This window comes from Ahaetulla prasina, chromosome 2, assembly GCF_028640845.1.
Source record: "Ahaetulla prasina isolate Xishuangbanna chromosome 2, ASM2864084v1, whole genome shotgun sequence".
Lineage (NCBI taxonomy): Eukaryota > Metazoa > Chordata > Lepidosauria > Squamata > Colubridae > Ahaetulla > Ahaetulla prasina.
In genome coordinates this window covers 172,023,177-172,039,577 of record NC_080540.1, presented here as the reverse complement: position 1 = coordinate 172,039,577, position 16,401 = coordinate 172,023,177, and the positions used below count along the sequence as shown (strand labels likewise).

The 16,401-nt window shown below is 37.4% G+C and overlaps 1 protein-coding gene across 7 annotated transcripts in view; it reads right to left on the bottom strand.

The window, feature by feature from the left end:
- LOC131191466 (olfactory receptor 13H1-like) overlaps positions 1–16,401 on the bottom strand; it is a 59,985-nt gene that overhangs the window by 12,283 nt on the left and 31,301 nt on the right. For 2 of the 7 annotated variants that reach the window (XR_009153500.1, XR_009153508.1), the window contains exon 1: positions 11,082–11,245. The exons of 2 other annotated variants lie outside the window; for them this stretch is intronic. The gene's annotated coding sequence lies outside the window, so the exon portion shown is untranslated. Of the gene's footprint in view, positions 1–9,267; positions 9,388–11,081; positions 11,246–15,138; positions 15,293–16,401 lie in introns of those variants that run through there. 3 more of the 7 variants (XR_009153505.1, XR_009153509.1, XR_009153507.1) reach the window with 2 other exon arrangements.

The following is a 16,401-nucleotide window of genomic DNA, read 5'->3' as shown; positions in this document are numbered from 1 at the left end:
TCAGAAGTTGGAATACTGTTTATCGTTGAAGAATGGACAGTAAAATTTATGAACTTAGATGGCAACGTGGAAGTATCATATTTGTTTATGCAAGATATTACGAATGGAGAAGATAGACTGATATTTAAGAACTGGACTGAAAGACTAAAAAGTTAAATAGTTTATGAATGGAAAGATTGTAAATTGTATTGCTACAACCCTTTCTTCGTTTTTATGGAAAAGGGGAGTTAAGGGCTTAGAGAGGGGTGGAGCTATTGGATGATTAGTATATTTTAGTTTGTGATTGTTGACACTATACCCTGTATTTGCTCTGGGAAGTCTGGGTGGGGGGAGGGAGTGGGGGAAGGAGGGAAGGGGGAGGGAAGAGGGTTAGGGTGGGAGGGATGTGGGGGACGTATGGGGAAAAATTTTTTTGTAAAACTTTTCTAATAAAAAAAATAATAAAGTGGCAATGTTAAATCAGTGAAAGTCTTTTCAAAACAACCCAGTCTTTCAAACTACCAAACAGGGAACCAGCCTGATGTTCATAGAATAGAATACAGAATAGAATAGATTTTTTTATTGGCCAAGTATGATTGGACACATAAGGAGTTTGTCTTGGTGCATACACTCTCAAGATACCTTCATCAAGGTACAACACTTACAACACTTAATGATAGTACAAATTTAACACTTAATGATATAACACTTAATAATAGTCATAGGCTACAATTAAGCTATTAGGAAACAATCAATATCAGTATAGAGCACCTGTATCCCAGCCCTGATAAGACTACAGAAAAGTGGCACTGCTTCATTTCTACCGCTTAACTTTTTGTAAGGGTAGGATTTCCTTTTGCCCAAAAAGAAGGCTATCAGCCTTACTAAACTTCCTTTTTGTGGGCACAGAAATTTCTACCTCACTTGTTGCTCTGCCATTAAATTAAGAATAACAGGAATATGAAAAGATGGATTAGGTAAGAATCAGAATGTAGTGATTGTATTAGAGAAGGAACTGTAATGGAGAAATTATTAGAAATTAGAGGGATTCCTTCCTTTCCCCTTTCAAACCTTGGCAAACATTTCTGATAATTCTTCTGCCATGAATTCTCTAGAATGTTTTAGGCATGACATTTTGAGGAAGGATAATTTGATAAAAACAAAATTTCCATGCCTTACAAATAAATAAAGGTTGCGGAATATTACTGTGATGATCCTTTCAAGGTATAAAATTTTCTAAGACAGAAAATTATGCTATATGTTATTGCTTTTTAACTAGTTTAGAAACTTAATCCCTTTGAGCAAACTCAAATCCTTGGAAGACTCAGAGGAATTCAGCCATAATTCTTGCTTCTTTTTCTCCCTAAGTGCACAACTTTGCTTTGCGAATATCTCAGGTCAAACTCTTGGCCCAACGCTATATGGAGCTCAGTTAATTTCCATCATTGATGATACTAACCGGGAAGAGCGCAAACTAATTTCTGAGACAAACTGTTCAAGTAGGAAAATTCATTCCAGTGCAGCCCTTGGGCAGGAGGTATGGCTGCTAGGCTGGAACCCAAGCAAGACATAGTGGTTTTTTAAAATTAATAAATGATTAATTTTCAGTCCCAAATCTTGATTCCTCTTATCTTGCCAGACAAATGCAGTTCCCCTTCAAAGGTCGTATTGAAGATAAACTTCCAAAATTGGGACTTGTGCCAGAGGTGCTGTGACACACAGTGACCAAATATACTCTGCAATTGGAAAGAGATTGAAAAAATTGAAAAAATAAATAAATAGTTGCAGGACCACATCTAGAAAAGAGAGGCCCTGAACCAACCCCATGTTTAGTTAGAATCCTCTGTTGGACTGTTGGGGGCATTACATTCAGTGCACTCATCCAAAGGAAAGTTTCCCTGGTGGATGTTGTCTATTTTCTGCTTGGATAGATCCATCAATGAGGAGCCTACCCTTATGTTTATCTTTATCATTCTTCCTGGTTTTAAAAAAAGTCCATCCTCTCCAGTGGTGAAATCTGAACTGGTTTACTACTTGTTCACTGGCTGCGCATGCATGTTGTGTACCAAATGTGTACTGCACATGCGCATGCACAGTATGCACCATGCACCAAATGTGAGGTGCGCATGTGTGCGCGCAATGCACACCAAAAGGAAGCATGGGGTAAGTAGAACATCTCATGCAGAGGGTGTGTGATCAGCTGTGGCGCGCGATCTTTTTTTTTACCTTTTAAAAGCATTTTTTTACAACTTATTCAGCAGAATAGATTGTAAAAAAATGCTTTTAAAAGGTAAAAAAAAGGCTATGACAATCACGCGGCTCAGCTGTGATCATCGGAGCCTCTTTTTTAAAACTTTTAAAAGCATTTTTTTACAACTTATTCAGCAGAATAGATTGTAAAAAAATGCTTTTAAAAGGTAAAAAAAAGGCTATGACAATCACGCGGCTCAGCTGTGATCATTGGAGCCTCTTTTTAAAAACTTTTAAAAGCATTTTTTAAAAGAAGCAGCAAGCGGGCAAGTGGTCAAGCAGGCGATCGGCCGATTGGGTAGGCTTGGCGGGGGGCGGGGGGCGGTTTGCAGGGATTTTTGCTACCGGTTCTCCAAACTACCTGCCGCCATAGCTACTGGATTGGCTGATCTGATCTGAACCGGGAGCATTTTACCCCTGATCCTCTCACTGTTTTATAAACAAACTGCTAAAAAAGGAAATCAGTGTTACCATGTAGAAAGCTGACAAAAGGTTTAACGGTTGAGTATTCCCAAATCCTAGACATACTTCTCTTGGCCCTAATAATCCTAGAGACATGCATGAACCAGAAAGTGTGGTTTCTTACATGCGTAGAACACATACATTGCGATAAAGGGTTCAGCTGAACCGGGTCCAGGCAGTTGTGGTCTGGCCAATCTGGAAGGCATAACAGAAACTCAGAACCCAGCAGTGGGATTTTTGTGTATGTTTGTGTGCAAGTTGATTGAGTCATCCCCTAAAAGTGATACCCTCCCCGTTTGTGAATTGTTTCCATGGAATGCCAACCTCCTTGCTATTTTGGCTCACTGCAGTAGTCCAAGGAGAGGAAACTCCAATGTTGTCATCATGAGGAACATTTTTATAAAACTGTTATTAATTATAAAGCCTCCTGTTTTTTCCCCATCATGTTTACATAAACCAACTCTGATGAGAAAAATCCATTGAAGTTACCTACTATCCAAACATCATTAAGCACAGAATCCGGTACCATGTAAATACATTTCTTATTGCTGACATTACTAAAGTCATGCTATTTAATGGCCCTTATGTATTTGCATAATGTTAAGCTTGATCCAAAGAGCAGAGCTTTTATTTTGCTTTTTAAATGAACATATCTTTTTTTTTATGTACACTAAGAGCATATGCACCAAGACAAATTCCTTGTGTGTCCAATCACACTTGGCCAATAAAATTCTATTCTATTCTATTCTATTCTATTCTATTCTATTCTGTTCTGTTCTGTTCTGTTCTGTTCTGTTCTGTTCTATTCTAAATTAGATCGCAATCCAGTAGACATTTTTAAATAAATCTAATTGAACTCCGTGGGTTTCAATTCTCACAGCCCCACATAGTTTCCAGGTTGTTTGTGAAGAGGTTTGGAGGAGATGCTTAGCAGGTAGTCAGTGCTCACAAAAACTACAGAAAGTCAGGAAATGCATATGTTAACATAACTACAGTATCATTGGCCTTGGGGGTATTTATGGGAAAGTACAAATAACCTGAAAATATAAATATGAAAGTCCAAGTATTTAAATGGGGCAATTAATTAAAGATTAATCAAAGTCCAAAAGATTAATGCAGTTGTACACAATCAATTTAAACAGATAATCTTTATTTCTTGGCTGCCAGCAACAGTGAATTGAAAAGGCTCTTTACCAAACGACAGTTCTTAAAACACGCCCAGATACACAAAAAGCACCTGGGTTCAGGAATGAGGAAACTTCCCACTTTTGTTTGTTGATTTGCCTTCAAGAGATTGATGAACTCATTCAGTCATTCTTTTTATCAAGATTATATTAGAATTAGCAGGACAACACCCTGTCTATTTACATCTCAGAAATTATATTTGACGTTGTTATATTTATTCTGTTTTGAAAGGCTCAGTTTACTTTAATCATTATAGTGTCAATAGCCTCCAGTTCCTATTGACTGAATAGCACTGTACTTGGTTATTATCTGTATTCTATTATGTTATTATATATATATATATTACTATTATATATATGTTGAATTCCCCCAGAGACTTGCCAAACAGAATTTCTTCCTGTTCCTGTAAAATTTACCCTTCTCAAGTCTACTTCTACCAAAGGAGAAGGAGTTATAAGGTGGACTTATATCTCCCTCCTCTAACTCTAATTTAGTTATATGATTAGGAAATAAAATACATGGATATGTAAGGCACATTCACTGCTACAGTGGGGTAGTCCTCATAAGGGCCATGCATAAGCGCACCAGCATGCCTACCATCCCTGTCCTAATATTTTCTTTTATTTGTGACCTTTTCATGTATTTATAATTATATTTACACTTGTATCTGTCATAAAATACATGTTTGATGAAAATAAATAACTAAAATAAAAATAAAATAATAATTAAATAAAAAATAAAATACAATTTGGTAACCACAAACAGTTTCCCCTATTACGAAGATAAAGATTTTTCATATGCATTAACTGACTGGCTGGCCAATTGGGACAATGCATAGTCTGAAGAGGTATTTGGTGCGGTTTCATACTATTTTTTTCTCCTCTTAGCGATTATGATTCTGACATGTTTCCTTTGAGCCACAGTGGTATGGTACAGAATGCAGTACTGCAGGCTACTTCTGCTGACTGCCAGCTGCCTGCAATTTGGCAGTTCAAATCTCACCAGGCTCAAGGTTGACTCAGCCTTCCATCCTTCTGAGGTGGGTAAAAATGAGGACCCAAATTGTTGGGGACAATAGGCTGATGCTGTAAACCACTTAGAGAGGGCTTTAAAGCACTGTGAAGCGGTATATAAGTCTAAGTGCTATTGCTATTGAGAAGTTTTCCCAATGCCAAAATTAATGAATGAACCAGGTAGCCAACCTGAATCCCCTATTTCCCAACTTTGAAATTACTGTAAGATGTGTAAGGAGGAAGGATGGGGAATGAAACCAGTATGTGGTAGATTTAAGACAGTTTGTTAGACAATTTGCTAAACAAATAATTCCATCAACACTGTCAGACTATTTACTGAATCTGCACTACTATTAATCGTTTCATAGTTCCCATCACCAATCTCTTTCCACTTATGACTGTATGACTATAACTTGTTGCTGGCAATCCTTATGATTTATATTGATATATTGACCATCAATTGTGTTGTAAATGTTGTACCTTGATGAACGTATCTTTTCTTTTATGTACACTGAGAGCATATGCACCAAGACAAATTCCTTGTGTGTCCAATCACACTTGGCCAATAAAATTCTATTCTATTCTATTCTAAATAAGAAAAGGAAAGAACACGGTGGTAGTTAATAATCTTTTCATCTGACCTCTGGGGAAGTTCTATAAATGCTTCTGATTCTTGAGAAGAATTTCTGGATTTCCCCAGAGGTCAGCTAAAAGATTATTAACTACCACAGTGTTCTTTCCTTTTCTTATTTCTACTAAACGGTAAGTCTACTAGTTTTGTTTTTGTTTCCTTCCTCCATTCTTTATGAATTTCTAACTAAATGTATTGCACCATGCACCTACCATGAGGTTATAGGTCCCAGTTTCTGCTGGGGACTCCTCACAAAATCCCAAAGTTTCATTTGTAGAGGGATCTTCAGCTGGTATTAAACTAGGAATTGTTTCCTCATTACAGTACCCTATAGTTAATATCTTCACATAGTAAATCACTAGACTAACCAAATTGTGAAGATCTTGAAAGAAAGACAGCCTCTCTAAAGATGATTTGAGAAGAGTTCATCTGTTTACCCGAAAACACTTCTCCCCAAACATCCCCTTAAATTACCAGTCATTCATGCCACTACAACCCACTGCAGCTCCCTCTCAACTCATAGTAAATAGTACAATTGCTAATTGCGTGAATGCTTCTACCTATTCCATCCAATTTTATATATAACTCTTATCGTTCAATTATATAGTTACCTGTCAAGCAAGATTATTAGTTTTTTTTAAAAGTAAAAAGTAAAATTTAATTTTTTAAAAAGTAAAAGTTTAAAAATCTTTCAGAGATTTCTCAAGCTATGGCTAAAGTTCAAAGGCTTTAGCCATAATTTTAATACTGTAGAAAGTATTGAGTAGAACTGATTTTATGAATTTTGGAATGGTGCCTGTGCCACATGGGTTTCCAAAAGAATGGTACAAAAATAAAAAGGAAGCTCAGCCTCTATATTAGAAAGAGAAATCTTTTGATAAAGGGGCCCTTTCCTTATCATTTTGCAAGGCAGATATAATTGTTATTTTGAAAGGACTAAAGTATTTGAAAATCTTTATATGAATGGATATCAAGTTTCTGATTTTCTGATTATCTGTCTATCTGTCTATCTATCTATCTATCTATCTATCTATCTATCTATCTATCTATTTATCATCTATCTATCTCTATCATCTGTCTATCATCTATCTAGCTATCTATGCATCTATCAAATTTCTATGTTATCCATCTCACCTAAGTGATTCTGGGTGATTTACAAATATTGCTATGTTATTGGTAGATAGAGCAACAATACAGTCCAAGATTCTTTTTTAAAACTAGTTTTTGAATGAATGAAATACATTCAAAGAAAAGAAAAGGAAAAATAATAAAGTAAATGTGGAAAAGAAAAACAGAATAGGAAAAAAAAAGAAAAACAAGGAAACGGGGCAGAAAAAAAGGAAAAGAAAAAGAAAATAAATGAACAGAATCTCTATCTCTCTCTTTGACTTTTAATCTTCTAATTAATTCTATCAAACCTCTTTCTTTAAGATGACATCATAATTCCTTTCATTCTATAACCCACTGGTGTCAAACGTGGTGCATCACATTGCCATCATGTGATGTTTTGCGACGTTTTTCCCATTCACGGAACTGAGGTAGGCGTGGCCTGTGCAAGACACATCCAGCTTGCAGGCCACCAGTTTGACACCTTGCTACTATAACCTATTCTTTCTAATCTCACCATAAATCATAAAATCATTTTCTTTTTAATGTAAAAAGTCCATAAGGAGTTTTCAGTCATTGATAAATGTTAATAATGAACTTTTTCTAATCAAAGAAGTCAGTTTGTCCATCTCAGCAAATTATGTCAATTTCACCAACTATTTGTCTATAGTGCATAATGCATTCATTTACTATAAATATCCATACCTCAGGTCATGGTGTCCTAACTCTAAAAGTCCTTTGTTTCTCAGAAACACCCGTTTTTTTTATCCAAACCAAACTACAAGCTGTAGAATACAATTTCAAATTGATAAATTATCTCTCTCTCTCTCCCTCTCTCCCTCTCTCTCTCTCTCTCCCTCTCTATGTGTGTGTGCGTGTGTGTTTGTAGGTTTTCACGGGTATAGGTATGTAGGTCTTGGCATATTTGGGTCTTTTCCCGTGTAAGGTTGAGAGTATCTTGGCAACGTTTCAACGAGGTCTCACTCATCATCTTCAGGCTGGTGCTTTCGGCTTCGTGCTTGTGCAAGCAAAGCGTGGTCAGAGCTGCCATCTCTCTATAAATACTTGTGGGGAGGTAGGGAGTGTTGTTGTGAGCGAGTTGGTTGGCTGTGTGGTTGCATCTTGATTGGTAGATGGAATGGGTGTTTGCAGATTGGTTGGCTGTTTCGTAGCATCCTGTGTGGGTGTGGTCCTAGTCTTTTGTACCTGAGTTTTGGTGTTGTGGTCTCTGGAGTTCTGTGATGTGATGTCTTGAGCAGATGGCCGTGGTGCAGCATCCCGGGTTTTGGTTTGGCTCCGAGTCCGAGGTCTTGTCATGTGTTCCTGGCATGTGTCAGCTTGCTTTTTGTGGGGATCAGAGGGGGGTGCAGCAGCCAGTGGTGCCAGCGTGGTCTGGCTTCTGGATGGTGGTTGTGTTTCATCTGTGGGATGGGTTTGGGTTTGAATCTGTTGAGGATGACTGGTGGTGGCGTTGTGTGTTATCCTGGGTCCGGTGTCAATTTTTGTGACTGGGACTCATTTGTTGACTAAGGCTAGTTTCCAGATGTCTGGTAGGTGGGAGATGTCATCCCGTTTGTTCATGTTGTGGGGGTGTTTCTCTATTTCTATGGCTTCCATAATTATTCTCTTGTTATAGTGTTCAGTTTTGGAGATTAATTTGGTTCCTTCAAAATCAATTTCATATCCTGTGGTTTTAAGGTGCTGGAAAAGGGAGAAGGTTTTTTCTTCTTTTCTGACTGCCTTCTTGTGTTCTGCGATGTGTGCATTTATTCTCCTATTAGTTTGTCCAATGTATGTGGCTGGACAGATTTTGCATGGTATAGACTCCTTGGTTTTCTAGATGGATTTGTCTTTGGGGTTTCTTAAGATGTTGGCTATTTTTTGGTCTGTGCAGAAGGCTGTCTTGATGTTGTGTTTGTGGAGAATTTTGCTGATTTTATCTGTGGTGCCTTTGATGTATGGGAGGAGGGCGATGCCGTTGTCTTGTTCTGTGTCTTAGTTCTTGGGTGGTGTCTCCCTTTGGATTAGATTGGTAATTGTGTTTCTTTGGAATCCGTTGGAAATTAATATGCTTGTGAGAGTGTGTAATTCAGTTTTCAGGTGGACTTTGTCAGCTAGGCGTTTGGTTCTGGAGATGAGAGTCTTGGCTACGGAGTTGATCTGTGCAGGGTGGTGATGTGATTGTGTGTTTAAGTAGCAGTTGGTGTGTGTTTTTTTCTGGTAGATGGTGTGTCCTAGGGAGCCGTTGAGTTTTTTGTAGATTAGGACGTCCAGAAAAGGGAGTTGGTTGTTAGTTTCTATTTCCATAGTGAATTGTATTTTGGGGTGTAGGACTAGGACCACACCAACACAGGATGCTACAAAACGGCCGACCAATCTGCAAACACCCACTCCATCTACCAATCAAGATGCAACCACACAGCCAACCAACTCACTCACAGCAACACTCCCCACCTCCCCACCAGTATTTATAGAGAGACAGCAGCTCCGACCACGCTTTCCTCTCACAAGCATGAAGCCGAAAGCACCAGTCTGAAGATGATGAGTGAGACCTCATTGAAACGTTGCCAAGATACTCTCAACCATACATGGGAAAAGACCCGAATATGCCAAGACATACATACATACATACCTACATACCTATTGATTTTTTGCAGTTTTCTTTTATATTTATCTCATGGTTTTTCTCTTGTCATTCAAATTTATATATGTCTGTTTGCCATTGCTTGAATGGTGCATCATTGTCGGAGTAGGTATTGTCTAAACCAACAATCAACAAAAAATCATTCTAGTCAAAACAATCATTTTTATTATAGAAATTCTCCCCAAAAGCAATTGGGCAGCAATTGGGAAGACAATTTTAATTTCTCATATCTTAATATAATCCTTAATTATTACATGCCATGTTTTAATATAACTATTTTAAAGTAACGTACAATTCATCTTCATCATAATAATGCCCACATATTCCAAACCACTTCATCAGCCTCAAAAACGAGACAAAATGAATTTGCTAGCAACTCAACCAATTACCACACCACCATCACCTTTATAAAATATTTTATAAAATATCTATAAAATAGCCACTGGCATTACTAATTTGGACCATGCTTATTTAGGTCCCTAAGTTGTACCTAAAATAGAACAATTATTCATAAAATGGAAAAAAATCCTCCCCAGAATGTCAGAATTGCACAAATGCTGAAATGTGATGTGAAATCTTATGAGATTGCTGTATGTTTGCTTGAAACTCATTTCCAGTAACTAAAATTGTAATATTTTGGAACTGGTTGTTCTTGATGTATATGCAATTGTGCAAGGCTATTCAGAGTTTAGGAAGGTAGGTAAACCTGCTCTTTTGAAATGTATCTGAGCTATATCAGAAGTGAAGAAATGGAAGTGAGATTTTTATCCATACAGGGAAGAAAAGTTCCCAGGTAAGAAGATTGATTGATTGAAATGGTTGTCTTCTTAACAGACATTTCTAAAATTCTGTTTTCACTTTGTCATTATGGGGTATTGAATGTAGATTAATGAGAAAAAAATGAATTTCAACAACTCTAATTATCAGGCTGCAGCATAACAAAATTGACAAAAGTGAAGGAGATCTGAATACTTTTTAAATATACTATACATATATCTACCAGTATGTACTGTATATCTATGTATATGTATATACACACACACACATATTGATGTGGTATCATATTGCTATTATATTATGGTGAAATATAAGTAATATTGGTTAAAAGAAGAGAAAGAACTGTTTCTGGCCAAACAACCTTTGCTGAGTAAATGAGTCTGAAAATAGAAGCAATTTAGGGGGAAAATTAGAGAGAAAGACAGATTCATCATGTCTTTGATAAACAGTTGATCAGCTTTCCCGAAATTCACTACTGATCTTTAACCTCAGAGGTAAATATGATGGATGATCTATCGTATGATGTCTTGGCTGTCCAGCATATTCATTCTTCCTTAATAACTGCGATGTTTGCTAGATTCCTCTTTCCCAATATTGCCCTCTCAAACAAATAGCATCACGCAAACTTGTTGAGAAATAACTGAGCTGGAACAAAGAAGCCCAGGAAAGAAAGCTTCAATTAAAACTACAAATTTATTCTTTCAGCTACTTCAGATAACCAGCTATCTCAGTTGGTCTCTCCACACCAGAGGTGGGTTCAGCAGGTTCTGATCAGTTCTGGAGAACCGGTAGTGGAAATTTTGAGTAGTTTGGAGAACCTGTAGTAAATATTCTGACTGGCCCCGCCCCATCTATTCTCTGCCTCCCAAGTCCCAGCTGATTGGGAGGAAATGGGGATTTTGCAGTAACCTTCCTCTGGATTGGGGTGGGAATGGAGATTTTACAGTATCCTTGTTCTGCCACGCCCACCAGGCCATGCGATGCCCACCAAGCCACGCCCACAGAACCGGTAGTAAAAAATTTTGAAACCCACCACTGCTCCACACATCATCCTTAGTGAAGCGTGCAAACCAGTGTCTGCATTTCCTGCACTGGATGAGGAGAGCACATCTTTCTCCTTCTGGCCTCGCCACTTTTTACAGAGCATTTTAACAAACTACATCACTGCTTGGTTTGGTGGCTGCAGTGCCTCAGATAGAAGGTCCATACAGAGTGTGGTAAGGACATCTGAAAAGGAAACTCACTTCCTGTTATTCAGGATACTGCTTATAAGAGCTATGTGCTTAGAGCTCAAAGCATTGTTAGAGACCCCACACACCCACTTCACGGTCCATTTCTGTTGCTCCCCTCTGGGAGGAGGTTTTGAAGTATTTCTGGCAGGACTGCCAGATTCTGTAACAGCTTTGTTCCTTATGTCATCCATCTGGTAAACTCGCAAGATTTGTTTCTCTTGCCATGTACCTGTATATATCTGAACTAGACTGTGTTGTTTCTCTGTGTCATATAATATATATGGTTATATACATATTATTTTATTTATTTATTTATTATTTATTTATCTTGTCATGTCATATCGTATCTATGTAGTGTATATTGGAGGTGGTGACCCTTTGAGAGCTGTATGCAATAAAATTTCATTTTAATGTATGCTGGTTAGTGTACATTCAAAGTGACAATAAAGTTATTCTAAGTCTAAGTTCTAAGTCTTCTTGAACTGGAAACTTGTTACCATAGAAGAAACCAAAGGCTGTTTTCCCACAGCAAACCTAACCTGGTTACTCAAGCCGTTTTATGAGGTTTGAACAATTACAGCGAATCAAAAACACTAACAAATGTTAAAGCTAACCAAAGTTAGCATGTTGTATTAATTCAGTAACTAGATTTGTAACTAACATACGCAAACATATTGCTTTAATGCAGTGAATAAGTTCCTCTGCTTTGTCCCTGGAAGACAAAGCAAGAAACAAGTCAAAAAATTCCTCATTCCTGAAAATAGGTGGTTTTTGGGTATCTGAGTGTGTTTTAAGAGCTGTTTGTCTGGTTAAGAGCCCTTTCAGTTCTCTATTGCTGGCAGCCAAGAAATAAAGATTATGAAATGAAATTGTTTGGACTGCGATCAAGTGCATTCACCTTTTGGATTTTGATTGATCCTTAATTAATTGTGTAATTTAAATACTTGGACTTCATATTTATCTTTCTAATTTGTTTAAATACTTGTACTTTCCCCAAAATGCCCCTCCCCCAAGTTCCAACTGAGACTGCAGTTATAGTTAACTGTTTTCTGACTGTCTTTAGTTTTCAAACATTAACCACTAAGCATATATTTTTTTTGCATTCATATCCCGCCCTTCTCCGAAGACTCAGGGCGGCTTACACTATATTAGCAATAGTCTTCATTCTATTTGTATATTTATATACAAAGTCAACTTATTGCCCCCAACAATCTGGGTCCTCATTTTACCTACCTTATAAAGGATGGAAGGCTGTCAACCTTGGGCCTGGTGGGACTAGAACCTGCAGAAATTGCAGGCAGCTGCTGTTAATAACAGACTGCATGAGCAGTCTGAGCCACAGAGGCCCCTTCATATCCTTGAAACTTCTTCATAAACAACCCAAACTATGTGGAGTTGTGAGAACTGAGATCCATTGAGTTCAATTAGACTTACAGTATTTAAAATGTCTACAGGATCGCAATCTAATTTTAAAAAATAAAATAAAAGCTCTGCCCTTTGGATCAAACTTAACATTATGTAAATACATAACGCCATTAGCCAGCATGTCTTTGGTAATGTCAGCAATAAGAAACATATCATATAGCATGATACTATAGTCTGCTTTTCATGAGGCTTGGACTGCAGGAACTTCAATTAACATTAGTAGTTCACTGAGAGGAAGGGAATTGCTAAATAGTTTCTCATTAGGAAACCTGCTTATCTATATATATAAAAGTGAAAACCACTCATGCATCATCACAAAATCTCCAGAACTGTAAAGCCTACAAACTTGAAATTTGGCACATATGTTCCTCTTGGCTTCTAGGTGCTCGCTAAGAAAGGATTTTTCAAAATGACCATCAGATCATTATTATTTCATATACAATATTATATTCACACACTCTGATGCTAAGGAGTTAGATGTTCTACTCTTCCAACCCACCTAAAATAAACTCTGTCCCAACTGCCAGTTGCCTTATATTAACACACTGTCATGCTACCCCTTCGCTAAACCGGGCGTGGGCATGGCCAGCACATGACTCATCAGGCCTGCAGGCTGGGACATTCTACTCCCCTTCCCCCTCTGTTCCAGCTGCCAGTTGCCTTATATTAACATGCTCTGATGCTATGGAGTTACACATTCTACATTAGAATAGAATAGAATAGAATAGAATAGAATTTTATTGGCCAAGTGTGATTGGACACACAAGGAATTTGTTTCAGGCTTTAAGTGTCAATTTATCACATCCAATCACATAGTTTCATAGTGAAGCACAGGTGTCCAGCTAGTGTTCTATAATGTAAAATGATGAGATATTACACTTTGATATAGACTCAGTGACAAACTACTCCTTCAGATGTATCAAGAGAAGTATTATTCTTTGCAAAGTATTCATCTTCATTAGATGCTGGAAGGCACAGAGAATGTAACAGGCGGCAGCTTTGATGGCCACTGTTGGAGACCTCAGTTAGAACACTTTTATGCTGGATTTACTCTCTCCAAGCAGATTTTCTCAGGGTTCCTCTCAATTTATCACTTTATTAATCCCTATTTATCGGAAGTAAAGATTTTTTGCTTTAAATGGCAGAGATAATCCTTCCTCAAGACCTTCTCCCACTACAGTTATCTTCATGGTTAAATGAGTGCATGAATGAATGAATCCACAATGCTATTGTAGAGTAGTAGTTTGGCTTGCTAAGGTACCAGCTCTAAGACATGCTTGCACACTTCCCAAAGTGTGCCACAGGAGGGCGAGCTGACTTCACACCAGTGAAAAAACAAGCAACTTTTCCTGCAGTGTTACCCAAAGCCCCCTCACTTCCCAGATCTGTCTCACAACAGGGCATTACAGCCATGAAGCTTCAGAGCTATTAGGAATCAGACAATCTGCAAAGAGCACCAGTAGGTTTAACAATTAACAAGGATTAATCTTTGGAAACAGCAAAAAAGGGAGCTAGAATGTTCATTTTGGAACATTAGGGGATAGAATATTTCCTGTGGGGTATTTTAAAATGTACAAAACAATATATAAATTAACTGTCCCTTGGGAGAGAGAACTTTAAGGTTCATTAGAGGGAATAAGAGAGAACAATATACAGTTAAAGTGATCTATTAATGCTATGGGGCAATAATGACTATACAAGAAATTAAGGCCATTTGAGAACAATATACTCAGAAATTACTTACATGATTGTCTGATACTATAATAGAGGATGTAGACCAATATTTTATTAGATAAAATAGAGACTAAGGTTATGTAATGGGGAGGGGGTTGGGAGATGAAAAGCTTTGGATGAGGTTAATTGGATTGGAAGGGAAAATTTTATTCTATGTTTGGTTTATGTATAACAGATTGAAAGGGGTTTTCTGGGAGGGAGGGGGGAAAAAGGGGGGGAAATGTCTTTGTTTTTTTTTTTAAAACTCTTTCAATAAAAAAAAATAGAGACTAAGGCTATTTAAATATGGATTTGGATTTTTTTTAAAAAAAATGCTGGATGTCAAGGGTGATCTAGGAAAAGGTCTTGTGGATCTGAAATTGAATTTAAAAATGTCAGAGTATAAATGATATGGAAAAAGATGCTAAAATGGATTTACAAATGAAACCAGCTAATGTCTTCCTAATAAAAATGGATATACAAATAATGAATCAGAAGAGTAATTTGGATAGCTTTCTCATTTTCAATTTACAAAAACTGTGTTCCAATATCTCAGGGGCTGCCACAAACAAGAGGAGGGTCAACCTATTCTCCAAAGCACCTGAAGGGCAGGAGAAGAAGCAACGGATAGAAACTAATCAAGGAGAGAAACAACCTAGAACTAAGGAGAAATTGTTCCTGATAGTTGGAACAATTAATCAGTGGAACGACTTGCCTTCAGAAGTTGTGGATGCTCCATTAGTGGAGGTTTTTATGAAGAGATTGGACAGCCATTTGTCTGGAATGGTATAGGGTTTCCTGCTTGAGCAAGGGATTGGACTAGAAGACCTCCAAGGTCCCTTTCAACTGTTATTCTGGATGCTATATTCTGTTCCTGAAACGAGACAAAGAGAACGTTATAAGAAATCAATTTGTGGGACATTATTTGATGGGATTACAGAGCAAATTTTTAAGAAGTAAACAGGAGGTTTATAAAGTAAATCTATCTGACTAGGGTTAAAATATATATGTTGTGGTTTAGAGTAGTTTATATTAATGTTTTTATCTTTACATTTCTAGACTTCAATAAAATAATAATAAATGTTCACTTTTATTGGGTAACTCAATCAACCTGCAAAACACCGCTGGGTTCTGAGTTTCTGTTATGTATTTCACTTTGGCCAGACCACAACTGCCTGTACCTGGTTCAACTGAACCCTTTACTGCAATGTGTTTATTCTATGCATGTAAGAAACCACACTTTCTGGTTCATGCATGTATCTAGGATTATTAGGGCCAAGAGAAGTGGGATTTGGAACCACTCAACCATTAAACCTTTTATCAACTTCCTACATAGTAACTGAATTCCTTTTTTTTTTAGTAGTTTATTGATGAAACAGTGAGACGATGGACTTTTTTAAAAAAAAAAACTAGGAAGAATGATTAAAGTAAACATAAGGGTAAGCTCCTCATTGCTGGATCTGTCCAACCAGAAAATAGACAACATCCACCAGGGATGTTTTCCTTTGGATGTGTGCACTGAATTAGATTTGCCTGTAAACCGCCCTGAGTCCTTTGGGAGATAGGGCGGTATATAAGTTTGAATAATAAATAAATAAATAAAAAATTTAATGCCCCCAACAGTCCAATTCAAACAGAGGATTCCAACCAAACATGGGGTTGGTTCAGGGCAATGATGGGATTCAGCCAGTTCGCACCACTTCGGGAGAACCGGTTGTTAACTTTCTGAGCAGTTTGGTGAACTGGTTGTTGGAAGAAATCATTAGGGCAGAGAACCAGTTATTAAATTATTTGAATCCCACCACTGGTCCAGGGTCTCTCTTTTCCAGATTAGATCCTGCAAATAATGCATAACACATATCTGGGAACAATTTTTGAACACTACACTTGATATGTATTTGTATTACATACTTGATAGTATGTGAAATCCTTGGGTTATCACCAAAACCATGTTCAATCTATTGCCTGAAAGCTTGTTTTGAG